We start from the raw sequence: 11,766 nt of genomic DNA, 5'->3' as shown, positions 1-11,766 counted from the left end.
TATTTACAAAGTTGATTCTATCAAACAGCCATTCATAATTGGAAAAAAACATGGCCTCGTGTCTAAAGATAGATAGGCAATCTATCTTTACCATGTAATTTTCCTTGAAAGATACATACTGGAGGTACAGGAAAACTTTAGAACTGAAGTTCTGTAAATTTTGATCACCACCACTAGTTGTTTCAAGGATCTCCGATTCGTTCCTGCGTTATTCCCTACCGTATTTCATTGGCAGTTTCCATACAGCAACTTGATCACACTCTCCCCCTGGTTAAGCCCCGATTTCCCTTTGTTTTAGGAAGTCAACATACATATTTCGGAAGGTTCCCAATTTGGCCTATAACAAATTTTATTTAGATTAATACTGTACCAGAGCCCAGGGATCAAATCCCTTAACGCACAACCATCGCTGTGCGTCATTACTCTGCACCCTGTTACCAGGCAACGGGTCCTGCTCAGCCATTGGTTGGTGCCTCAGTTGGCCCTGCCCACAAGCAACCAACTGTCGCTGAGTGACCGTTAGTAGTACTGCTCTGTCACTGGTCAGGGCTGCAGTGTGACGAACTGTCGGTGAGGAAGGATTAGTGAAGCGATTCAGCCAACGGCCGTCAGGCGGAGAATGAGGTAAGAGAGGCCTTAGGCCCGCAGGTGAGCTGGGGAGCCCAGGGAACAGGCTGGGGGCTGTGTCCCTGCAGCTCCAGAGCCCTTGCCTTATCCCAGGCCTTGAGGCAGCGGTAGAAGCAGCAGTTGTCCTGGGTTCCAGTCTGCGGGACCTGGCCCCCCAACCTTTGGGAAGCGTGAGGAGCCTGAGGGTCAGTTGGGCGGGCGCCTGGATCCCTCAGCGATGACAGCTGGGCAGGTCTAGGGACCTGGCCCTGAGGAAGCCGCCAGCCAAGATCTGACTCCTCTTATCCTGGACCGCACGGGACCGCACGGGGCTGGTACCTCAGAGGGGAAAGTTGTGCCTCGGGACCTTGCCCTTTCTTGTCAGAACAGAGAGTAACATTTGGTAGAGATTTACTGTAACTTCATTACTTGTCCACGACCCCACCTCAAGAACAAAGGATCTGACACCAAAAAGTTTGTAACAACTCACCATGCCCCTCCCTCACCTTTCCTAGCAAAGGGCTGTGCTGCAAGCTTTCCGGGACTTGGATTTTTAAGGCATCTCCTTGCAGGGCCCTGTAATAAACCTTTCTCTGTTTCAAAGTCCAGCGTTATTGTTTGGCCTCACTGGGCATAGGGCACAAGGACTTGAGTTTTCGGTAACAACACCTCTTTGTAAAAGCATTAGAACTAGAACTATAGTAACTTTTAATACATTATAAGTCATTATATTAACTCTTTCTCACAGAATCAACAAATTATACAAACTCATGTGATCTGGGGATAACTCCCCATTTAACATGGAAGAAATGAAAGCCTGGCCCACAGAAGTAATTTGTTCAGATTCACTCTGCTGTGTCGCTCCATAATAAGTGCTTGTGCTGCGCTGTGCTTAGTTGCTCAGTCCCGTCTGACTCTTTGTGACCCCATGGACTGTAGCCTGCCAGGCTCTTCTGTCCATGGACATTCTCCAGGCAGGAATACTGGGAAAGGTTGCCACACCCTCCTCCAGCGGATTTTCCCAAGCCAGGGATCGAACCCAGGTCTCCTGAATTGCAGGTGGATTCTTTACCATGTAAGTCACCAGGGAAGCCCAAGAATATTGGAGTGAGTAGCCTATTCTTTTCTACAGGGGATCTTCCCAACCCAGGTATCAAACTAGGGTCTCCTGCGTTGCAGGTGGATTCTTTAGCAGCTGAGCTACCAGGGCAGCCCATAATAAGTGCTTAGTATACTTCATTATGGGGCTTCCCTTGTAGCTCAGTCGGTAAAAAATCTGCCAGCAATGCAGGAGACCTGGGTTCAATTCCTGGGTTGGGAAGATCCCCTGGGGAAGGAAATGGCAACCCACTCCAGTATTCTTGCCTGGAGAATCCCCATGGACAGAGGAGCCTGACAGGCTACAGTCCATGGGGTCTCAAGAGTCGGACACAACTTAGCGACTAAACCACCACCATCATACTTCATTACTCATTATCTCAACACAGTTTAGTGCACATATATTGGATTTTTGACACCGTGATAGCGCTGTGGAGTTTGTGGCAGACACAGGAAGAAATAGTTCTGGTCCTTATGGAGCTTACAGCCACAGAAAAAGTACTAGTATTACAAAATAATTGTGCCAAAAAAATAAAGCACAGCTGTGATAAATACTACAAGAGAATTTCATAGTGTGGTAAGAATAGTAGGGTGACTTGAGTTAATTAGGATGATTTCCCAGCAGAAATAAACTTGAGCTAAGGGCTGGATTTTGAGGAGGAATTACCAAATTAAAAAAAGGGAGAGAACTTTGTAAATAGGAAGGTCCCATGGCGGTGACCTACCTTGTGTGTGGCCTCCATCATCTCTTTGACATCTCTCCTCTGCTCGCCCTCCCCACTCAGCATCAATCGTGCTATCCTCTGAGCAGGTAGAGCTTTCGCTTAACACTCTAGCCCTCATCCACACGATATCTCCTCAGTCACATGGTATCTTCTCAGCTAGCTCCTTAACATTCCCATCCTGACCATCTTACTTTCCATAACACTAAAGTCTGCTCCACTGTGTCCTCCAGTATTATGTGGCTTGATTAATCTTTCTTTTTTTCCTTATGTTGCTTTTTCACACAGTTTGTAATTATATGTAATATGTATTGTGTAGTGGTTGATTCTTCAGCTAGAACACAGGATCTGTTGAGTGCAAGTGATCTTTGTCTAAAGTATACCAAATACCACAGACAGATACATAGTAACTGTTTAAAAAATACATACTGGTGGAACTGACTTACTGATTGCTGAAGGAAGGCTTGTGTCTGGAGGATGAAGTTTAGAGAGGTAGGGGCCAGACCTGGCAATCTGGTGATGTTTTGTAACTGAGTGGGAGAGAGAGAGAGAGAGAGGAGAAAAGAAGAGAGGGGCCATTTAAGAGATTTTTAAGAAGGGGAACAGGGGAATGTGAGTAGATTTAAATTTTGAAAAAGTACCCCTGGTATTAGCTGCTGTAGTATTCCAGGCAAAAGCTTAGGGTAGGGTGACAGAGGGCAAGACGGAAAGCAAAGAATGGAGTCAACAGAAATTTAGGAGGTAAAATGTTGGTTACATGAAGAAAGTTTGTGTAGTCAAGAATGCACCGTTTTTCATGATTCCTCCCATGTTCTTTCTATTAGAGAGAGAGAAAAGAGCATAGATTTTATTTTTAGTAGGATCTCAGCATAAATTCTGATTTCAAAACATACTAAGTAACTCTGGACAAGTAACAACCCCTGAAACCCTCAAATTACTGTCTATGCACAAGGTGACATGCTTCCTGGCAGACTTTCTGTAAATATTAAATTAGAAAATATATGTCAAGCACCTGGTAGTCAACAAATAGAAACTGTTCTTAATAGCATCTTTCTCTGTAGAATAACTTTCTTTAGAAAAAAAAAGGCTGTTTTATAAGATTTGATCTGCACTTTGGCTTTTCTTCAAATTGTCACTTCTGAATGTTGCAATATTAAATGTCTTGTTGCTACTACTATAAAACAGAGTATCTACTATAATTGTCACCTTCAGAAATGCACTATATATGACAAATGTAGTAGTGACGGCCTCTAATTGTCACCTCCCGCCTTGACACTGACTTGGCCGTATGATTGATTCTGGCCAATGCAATAGCAAATATGACTTAAGTGGAGGCTTGTAAAGCACTCCCATTGTGGGACTTCCATCTTTGCTGCTCTTGTGTTCACTGTGACTGTCCTCTGTCAAGAAGTCCACTCTAGCCTCCTGGAGGATGAGTGACCACATAGAACTGAGATGAGTTATCTCAGCTATAGCCCCCAAGCTCAAGCAGAGTGCAAGTGATCATTTTTATGAGGTCATCCTAGACCAAACAGCCCCAGTTGAAATATACTACCTGACAACAGAGATCACCCAAACTGATTCAGACCAGTGGAATTGCCCAGTAGATCTTGTGGCTTGTGAGAAACACTAAAAGTTTCTTGATTTAGGCTACTAAGATTTTGAGTAATTTATCATGCAGCAAAATAATTTGATTGACATATCAATGTATCTCCAGTCTCTAGCAAGACGCCTAGAACATAGTGGATGATCAGTAAATACTCCAAGAAGTCTGAATCTTTATTTAATGACCTTAAAACAATATATGATTGGATCAATTGCTAAAAGTTAATGTTTTGAATAAAAAACAACTTTTCTTCAGTAGTTACTATAACATGAGTTATCTGATATGAGTTTTTCTGCCTTGGTAACAGTGTTACAAATATTATTTTCTTAAACTTTTGTGTGATTTATAAGCCATGAGGATCAAATATCATTTTGTATCTGTGTTAACTGTGAATTTTAGTTTGCATGAATCAATAACTAGTTATGAATGTCAGGAAATATTTTACATACATATCTAAGTATGTACTTAAAAGTACATTTATATATAAAAGTACATATATATTTGTGTGTGTGTGCATATGTGTGTATGTATATATATGGACATGAATTTGAGCAAACTCCAGGAAATAGTGAATGACAGAAAAGCCTGGCGTGATGCAGTCCATGAGGTCGCAAGTAGTTGGACACAACTTAGCGACTGAACAGTGACACACATATGGATGCAAGTGGGTAAATTTTACATTGGGAGGATTAAATAAAATTAAATGGCTTGGAGAGCAGTCACAGTTGAGAGAAAGAGCTGGCTAAGACCAGCTGTGGAGAAATTTGAATAAAACTTGAAGACAGATATATCACTTAGGATAAACACCACAGTCCTCACAACACTTACTGTGACTTATGTGGCCCTACCTATACTGTTACCTGTTACTCTGATTTCATTTTTAATTACCTCCTTGTCCTCACCCCTGCAGCTCTGATGGTCTTTTTGTTCTTCAAACTTGCCAAACATGTTTACCTCAGGGCCTTCGCACTTACTAATTCCAATGCCTGGATGCTTTTTCCAAATAGTTACATGGTTAGCTCACTCACTTTCTTCAGGTTTTTGCTTAGTAACCACTTTATCAACAAAAGCTTCCTTGGTTGACCTATTTAATGTCTCAACATCTTTCAAGATGTCTCTGATTTATCCTACTTCTCTGATTTCAATTTTCTCCTTAACATTCATCACTGTATCAAGTACTATATGTGTTTTACTTATTTATTTTCTTTATCATCTACCTCCACACACAAGCATATAGCCAAATAAGGATAGAGATTTTATCTAAAGGTTTACTACTTTATTCTCAGTACTTAGAACAGTGACTGACATATAATAAAAGCCTGCTAATAATAAATAAATGAAGGACAAATGTTCTTATTCCTAGGTGTTTCAGTGTCTGTGGATTACCTGACATTTTATAGAACTTTGATGTAACTGTAGATATAATTGCAGTTTTATTGGGAGAAGGTCCATGACTTTTAGAAGATTAGCAGATTACTTAGAGCGGGAAACTAAAATGCTACTAAGAATTGATCTAAATAATTTAAAATATTTTTTGAAATGGAGAGGTGAGAGGTCCTGAAACTTTTTAAGAAGGGGAGAACTAAGAGAATGGTACTAAAGGAAGATTAAGCAGACAGAATGATGGATTCAAGTAAGGATAGATTAAAGCAAAGAGACCAGTCAGGAGATTATTGTAGTAGGTAAAACAAGAATTAATGAGGTCTTGAACTGAAAACATGGTTTTGGGGAATGAAAAGAAGTGTTCAGTCTCATTATGGGCAAATACCAGCAGTAATGGCTACTATGTTACAGTGATAACATTGCTGGAATGAAAATCAAGTATCACAGTAAGAAAAATATATTCCTTTTTAAAACTAAACAAAACTTCAAATAGTGGTATGCTATGGGCTGAGACAACCTCACTACATTAAACAGAGAAATCTTTCACCATAATGCCCCAACCAATTTCAACTTTAATCCTCAAGTCATCTTTTCTCTCTGCCTACTAAGGCCATTGTGAGTGTTTTTGATTGTGAGAAAGATGGTGGGCATTATTTGATCAGTCTCATTACAGGGACTAGAGTAAGAAAAAACAACACATCACTTACCAGTTTTACTCTTTTGATTTAATTAGCCATGAATATATTTAAATATTTTCACTTTCAAGTAGATAATTAAAGTAACATATTTGGAAAGTATATTAATGGAAATTATTTGAAATTTTTCACTGAATATTGTTCCCTGCAGCAGAGAGAAATAAACACGTAATCTCAAGAAATGACTTCTCACACTAAGTTAATCCTAAATCCTATGTTTTTTGTGCATTTTGTGTTCTCATTGATAATTTATCTGTGTAATTTTGTAGAAAATAATACTTTAAATTACCCATTGGTTAAATTCTCATGGAAAAACTCTTTAAGAATATTGATGCGTCTTTACAAACCTCCAGTACCATGCTAGATACTCAAATTTGAAAACACAACGGTAAAGAATTATTTTCATTTTCTCAAATTGTTCCAAAGGGGCCAGAATACATGGTGAATCATGAGCTAATATAGTGAATAATCAGAAATTGAATAATATAAATGTTAGCTGCTATTTTTTGAGGAATTGTTAATACTGCAATGCAATTCAGCAACTGGGGAGATGCTCTTCACTCTTGAATTCTTTTGCACATGCTGTGAATTTGATGCCCTTACTGCTCTGTTCCTAACAGGCCCAAAACAAACGTCCCTTCTCTTCCTTGAACAAATCCTAGATTCTGATCTTGACCTTTAATTTACCAATCTTTATAGTACTATATTTCTTCAGTTTCTGCAATTGGATATGTAACTGGTCCAGTGGGTATATCCCTTATACAGTGTTCATGTATTTTCTTCCATAGGAGGTTCTCATTGCAAAACACATATACTTCCCTTCCTGAATGCCTTACTCTGACCCTTCTTCTCCCCTCTCACAGTACTTCTCTGTCTCAATTAGCTCTTTGCATCCAGGTCCAAACTGTCTTCTCAGCCCTCAGGATTCAAATTTACCTTCCATGTTGCTGAAGATATGATCATACTACTGACTTTCTAATTTCCCATTACTGTCACAGGTTGTGCTTTTTCATTCCTTTCACCATGCTGCTCTCTCTACCTGCTAAATGTTCTCATTCCTTGTTTTAGTTTCATGGAATCCCTTCTCGTGTCTAAAAAGACTCCTCCTTCATGTATTTTTACTGAACATTCTTTCATCATATAGTAATGGTATGCAATTCCTTGGTTATCTTTTATCTCCAGTGTCTAACAAGGTGATTGGTGCATAATTTGTTTTTACAGTGATAATACTTTCAATCAAATGATGATTCTAATGATGGAAATTTCAGGTTACATAAGTGAAAAAGGAAAGAAATGCCTTTTAAACTGTGCCACATAAGTTTAAGGTGGGCTTAATCACTGCTGTTCAACCACTGCACTTAGAAACCTTAATCTGCCTTTGGGGCTTCCCCCATGGCTCAGTGGTAAAGAATCTGCCTGTAATGCAGGAGCCTCAGGAGATGTGCATTTGATCCCTAGGTCAAGAAGATCCCCTGGAGTAGGGCATGGCAACCCACTGCAGTATTCTAGCTTGGAGAAGCCCCTGGACAGAGAGCCTGGTGGGCTACAGTCCATAGATTCACAAAGAATCGGACACAACTTAGCACACACACTTGAAATCTGCCTTTGGCTGTCATTCTCTGGATTCTGGTTCCCATAATAAGGCCATGTGGGCATCTAGAAATGAGAGAAGAGAAAGGGAAAAGTTTTCAGGAAAGAATCAAGGAAACTGCAACTTGGCTTCTAATGACTTCTGGAACTGTAGACAGCTGGGCAGGAAAAGTGCTGGCTCTCAAAGGATATACACAAATGCCAACCATTTAAATCCTTGCTGTGATTATGCAGGTAAAAAAAAATAAAACAGCAGAAACATAGCCTGTCAAAAAAGAAGAGGTACTTGGCTCCCTCTGTAACAAAGGAAATTTCAGTAGCCATGACAGATGCATTCATCCAGCTATTGCATTCTAAAACACAAATACTGGATCATCCCAGGAATTCTTGGCTGCCTGTCAAGAGAGTCATCAAATCTCACTGTCTACTCAAGCTTCCCATTTGGAAATAAACCTTCATGCTAAGATGAGCCACCTTGTGTATATACATCAAGACACATTGGATTCGAATAGTAGCCCTGATTCAAAACTGGGATTCCTGTGTCTTAAACCTAGAAGCACATACTGGGTCCAACTGCGAGAGTTACAGAAAATGTTTTAAGTTTCTGGAATGAATCTCTGATACCTAAGCACTAATATTGGACTGCATTTCATTTAAAGGGTCAAGTTTCATTAAACAAATGTAATGATAATTGTTATATAATTTGAAATAATGACATTTAAACATTAATGTATATATGTATTATAGATGCTCTTTAACATTTAAACATAGTCTCAGTAATTTTACATAAACCAAACTAGAAATGTACAGTAAATCTACTTTTCAAAAGCAAATTCCATATTACTAGCTCCTCTTTGATTACTATTTTTATCTAAAGTGATATACCTTTAATATGATTTCTATGTATTATAGTGGAGAAACAATGAAGCCATTTTATTACAGTACTATTGAAAAAATGTTGGTGCATGAACTCCTTATTGTCAAATTCAGACTTAAATTGAAGAAAAGTAGGGAAAACCACTAAACCGTTTCAGTTCAGTTCAGTCGCTCAGTCGTGTCCGACTCTTTGCGACCCCATGAATTGCAGCACACCAGGCCTCCCTGTCCATCACCAACTCCCAGAGTTGACTCAAACTCACACCCATCGAGTCGGTGATGCCATCCAGCCATCTCATCCTCTGTCGTCCCCTCCTCCTCCTGCCCCCAATCCCTCCTAGCATCAGGGTCTTTTCCAATGAGTCAACTCTTCGCATGAGATGGCCAAAGTACTGGAGTTTCAGCTTCAGCATCAGTCCTTCCAGTGAACACCCAGGACTGATCTCCTTTAGGATGGACTGGTTGGATCTGCTTGCAGTCCAAGGGACTCTCAAGAGTCTTCTTCAACACCACAGTTCAAAAGCATCAATTTTCCAGAGCTCAGCTTTCTTCACTGTCCAACTCTCACATCCATACATGACCACTGGAAAAACCATAGCTTTGACTAGACAGACCTTTGTTGGCAAAGTAATATGCTTTTTAATATGCTGTCTAGGTTGGTCATAACTTACCTTCCAAGGAGTAAGTGTCTTTTAATTTCATGGCTGCAATCACCATCTGCAGTGATTTAGGAGCCCCAAAAAATAAAGTCTGACAGTGTTTCCACTGTCTCCCCATCTATTTCGCATGAGGTGATGGGACCAGATGCCATGATCTTAGTTTTCTGAATGTTAAGCTTTAAGCCAACTTTTTCACTCTCTTTTACTTTCATCAAGAGGCTTTTTAGTTCCTTTTCACTCTCTGCCATAAGGGTGGTGTCATCTGCATATCTGAAGTTATTGATATTTCTCCCGGTAATCTTGATTCCAGCTTGTGCTTCTTCCAGCCCAGCGTTTCTCATGATGTACTCTGCATAGAAGTTAAATAAGCAGGGTGACAATATACAGCCTTGATGTACTCCTTTTCCTATTTGGAACCGGTCTGTTGTTCCATGTCCAGTTTTAACTGTTGCTTCCTGACCTGCATACAGGTTTCTCAAGAGGCAGGTCAGGTGGTCTGGTATTCCCATCTCTTTCAGAATTTTCCACAGTTTATTGTGATTCACACAGTCGAAGGCTTTGGCATAGTCAATAAAGCAGAAATAGATGTTTTTCTGGAACTCTCTTGCTTTTTCGATGATCCAGCGGATATCCAGCATACTAAACCATTTAGGTATGACGTAAATCAAATCCCTTATGATTATACAGTGGAAGAGAGAAATAGATTCAAGGGAGAGTAGACGGGATAAAATGCCTGAAGAACTATGGACAGAGGTTCGTGACATTGTACAGGAGACAGGGATCAAGACCATCACCAAGAAAAATAAATGCAAAAAAGAAAAATGGAAGTCTGAGGCAGCCTTACAAATAGCTGTGAAAAGAAGGGAAGTGAAAGGCAAAGGAGAAAAGGAAAGATATTCCCATTTGAATGCAGAGTTCCAAAGAATAGCAAGGGGAGACAAGAAAGCCTTCCTCAGTGATCAGTGCAAAGAAATAGAGGAAAACAATAGAATGGGAAAGACTAGAGATCTCTTCAAGAAAATTAGAGATATCAAGGGAACATTTCATGCAAAGATGGGTTCTATAAAGGACAGAAATGGTATAGACCTAACAGAAGCAGAAGATATTAAGAAGAGGTGGCAAGAATACACAGAAGAACCAGACAAAAAAGATCTTCATGACCCAGATAACCATGATGGTGTGATCACTCACCTAGAGCCAGACATCCTGGAATGTGAAGTCAAGTGGGCCTTAGGAAGCATCACTATGAACGAAACTAGTGGAGGTGATGGAATTCCAGTTGAGCTATTTCAAAGTCTGAAAGATGATGCTGTGAAAGTGCTGCACTCAATATGCCAGCAAATTTGGAAAATGCAGCAGTGGCCACAGGACTGGAAAATGTCATTTTCATTCCAATCCCAAAGAAAAGCAATGCCAAAGAATGCTCAAACTACCGCACAATTGCACTCATCTCACATGCTGGTAAAGAAATGCTCAAAATTCTCCAAGCCAGGCTTCAACAACACGTGAACCATGAACTTCCAGGTGTTCAAGCTGGATTTGGAAAAGGCAGAGGAACCAGAGATCAAATTGCCAGTATCCGTTGGATCATCATAAAAGCAAGAGAGAAAAACAAGCAAGAAAAACATCTACCTCAGCTTCATTGACTGTTCCAAAGCCTTTGTGTGGATCACAATAAACTATGGAAAATTCTGAAAGAGATGAGAATACCAGACCACCTGACCTGCCTCTTGAGAAATCTGTATGCAGGTCAGGAAGCAACAGTTAGAACTGGACATGGAACAACAGACAGGTTCCAAATCAGGAAAGGAGCATATCAGGGCTGTATATTGCCACCATGCTTATTTAACTTATATGCAGAATACATCATGAGAAACGCTGGGCTGGATAAAGCCCAAGCTGGAATCAAGATTTCTGGGAGAAATATCAATAACCTCAGATATGCAGATGACACCACTCTTATGACAGAAAGTGAAGAAAACTAAAAAGCCTCTTGATGAAAGTGAAAGAGGAGAGTGAAAAAGTTGGCTTAAAACTCAACATTCAGAAAACTAAGATCATGGCATCTGGTCCCATCACTTCATGGCAAATAGACGGAGAAACAATGGAAACAGTGACAGACTTTATCTTTTTGGCTCCTAAATCACTGCAGATGGTGACTGCAGTCACGTAATTAAAAGACGCTTGCTCTTTGCGAAAAAAGTTAGGACCAAACTCGACAGGGTATTAAAAAGCCAGAGGGATTACTTTGCCAACAAAGGTCCATCTAGTCAAAGCTATGGTTTTTCCAGTAGTCACATATGGATGTGAGAATTGGACTATGAGGAAAGCTGAGTAACGAAGAATTGATGCTTTTGAACTGTGGTGCTGGAGAAGACTCAAGAGTCCCTTGGACTGCAAGCAGATCCAACCAGTCCATGCTAAAGGAAACCAGTCCTGAATATTCATTGGAAGGACTGATGCTGTAGCTGAAACTCCAATACTTTGGCCACCTGATGTGAAGAGCTGACTCGTTGGAAAAGACCCTGCTG

At 40.3% G+C, this 11,766-nt stretch overlaps 1 long non-coding RNA gene across 4 annotated transcripts in view; it reads left to right on the top strand.

Moving 5' to 3' along the window:
• Positions 1 to 492: 492 nt before the first annotated feature.
• LOC110133553 (uncharacterized) overlaps positions 493 to 11,766 on the top strand; it is a 92,962-nt gene continuing 81,688 nt past the window's right edge. For 2 of the 4 annotated variants that reach the window (XR_002312798.2, XR_002312797.2), the window contains exon 1: positions 499 to 624. This is a non-coding gene — a long non-coding RNA (uncharacterized lncRNA). Of the gene's footprint in view, positions 625 to 11,766 lie in introns of all 4 variants that reach the window. The other 2 variants (XR_002312795.2, XR_002312796.2) reach the window with 2 other exon arrangements.

The sequence above is a fragment of the Odocoileus virginianus genome, chromosome 21, assembly GCF_023699985.2.
Source record: "Odocoileus virginianus isolate 20LAN1187 ecotype Illinois chromosome 21, Ovbor_1.2, whole genome shotgun sequence".
NCBI classification, from domain to species: Eukaryota; Metazoa; Chordata; class Mammalia; order Artiodactyla; family Cervidae; genus Odocoileus; species Odocoileus virginianus.
This window is presented reverse-complemented; position numbering and strand designations above follow the sequence as displayed.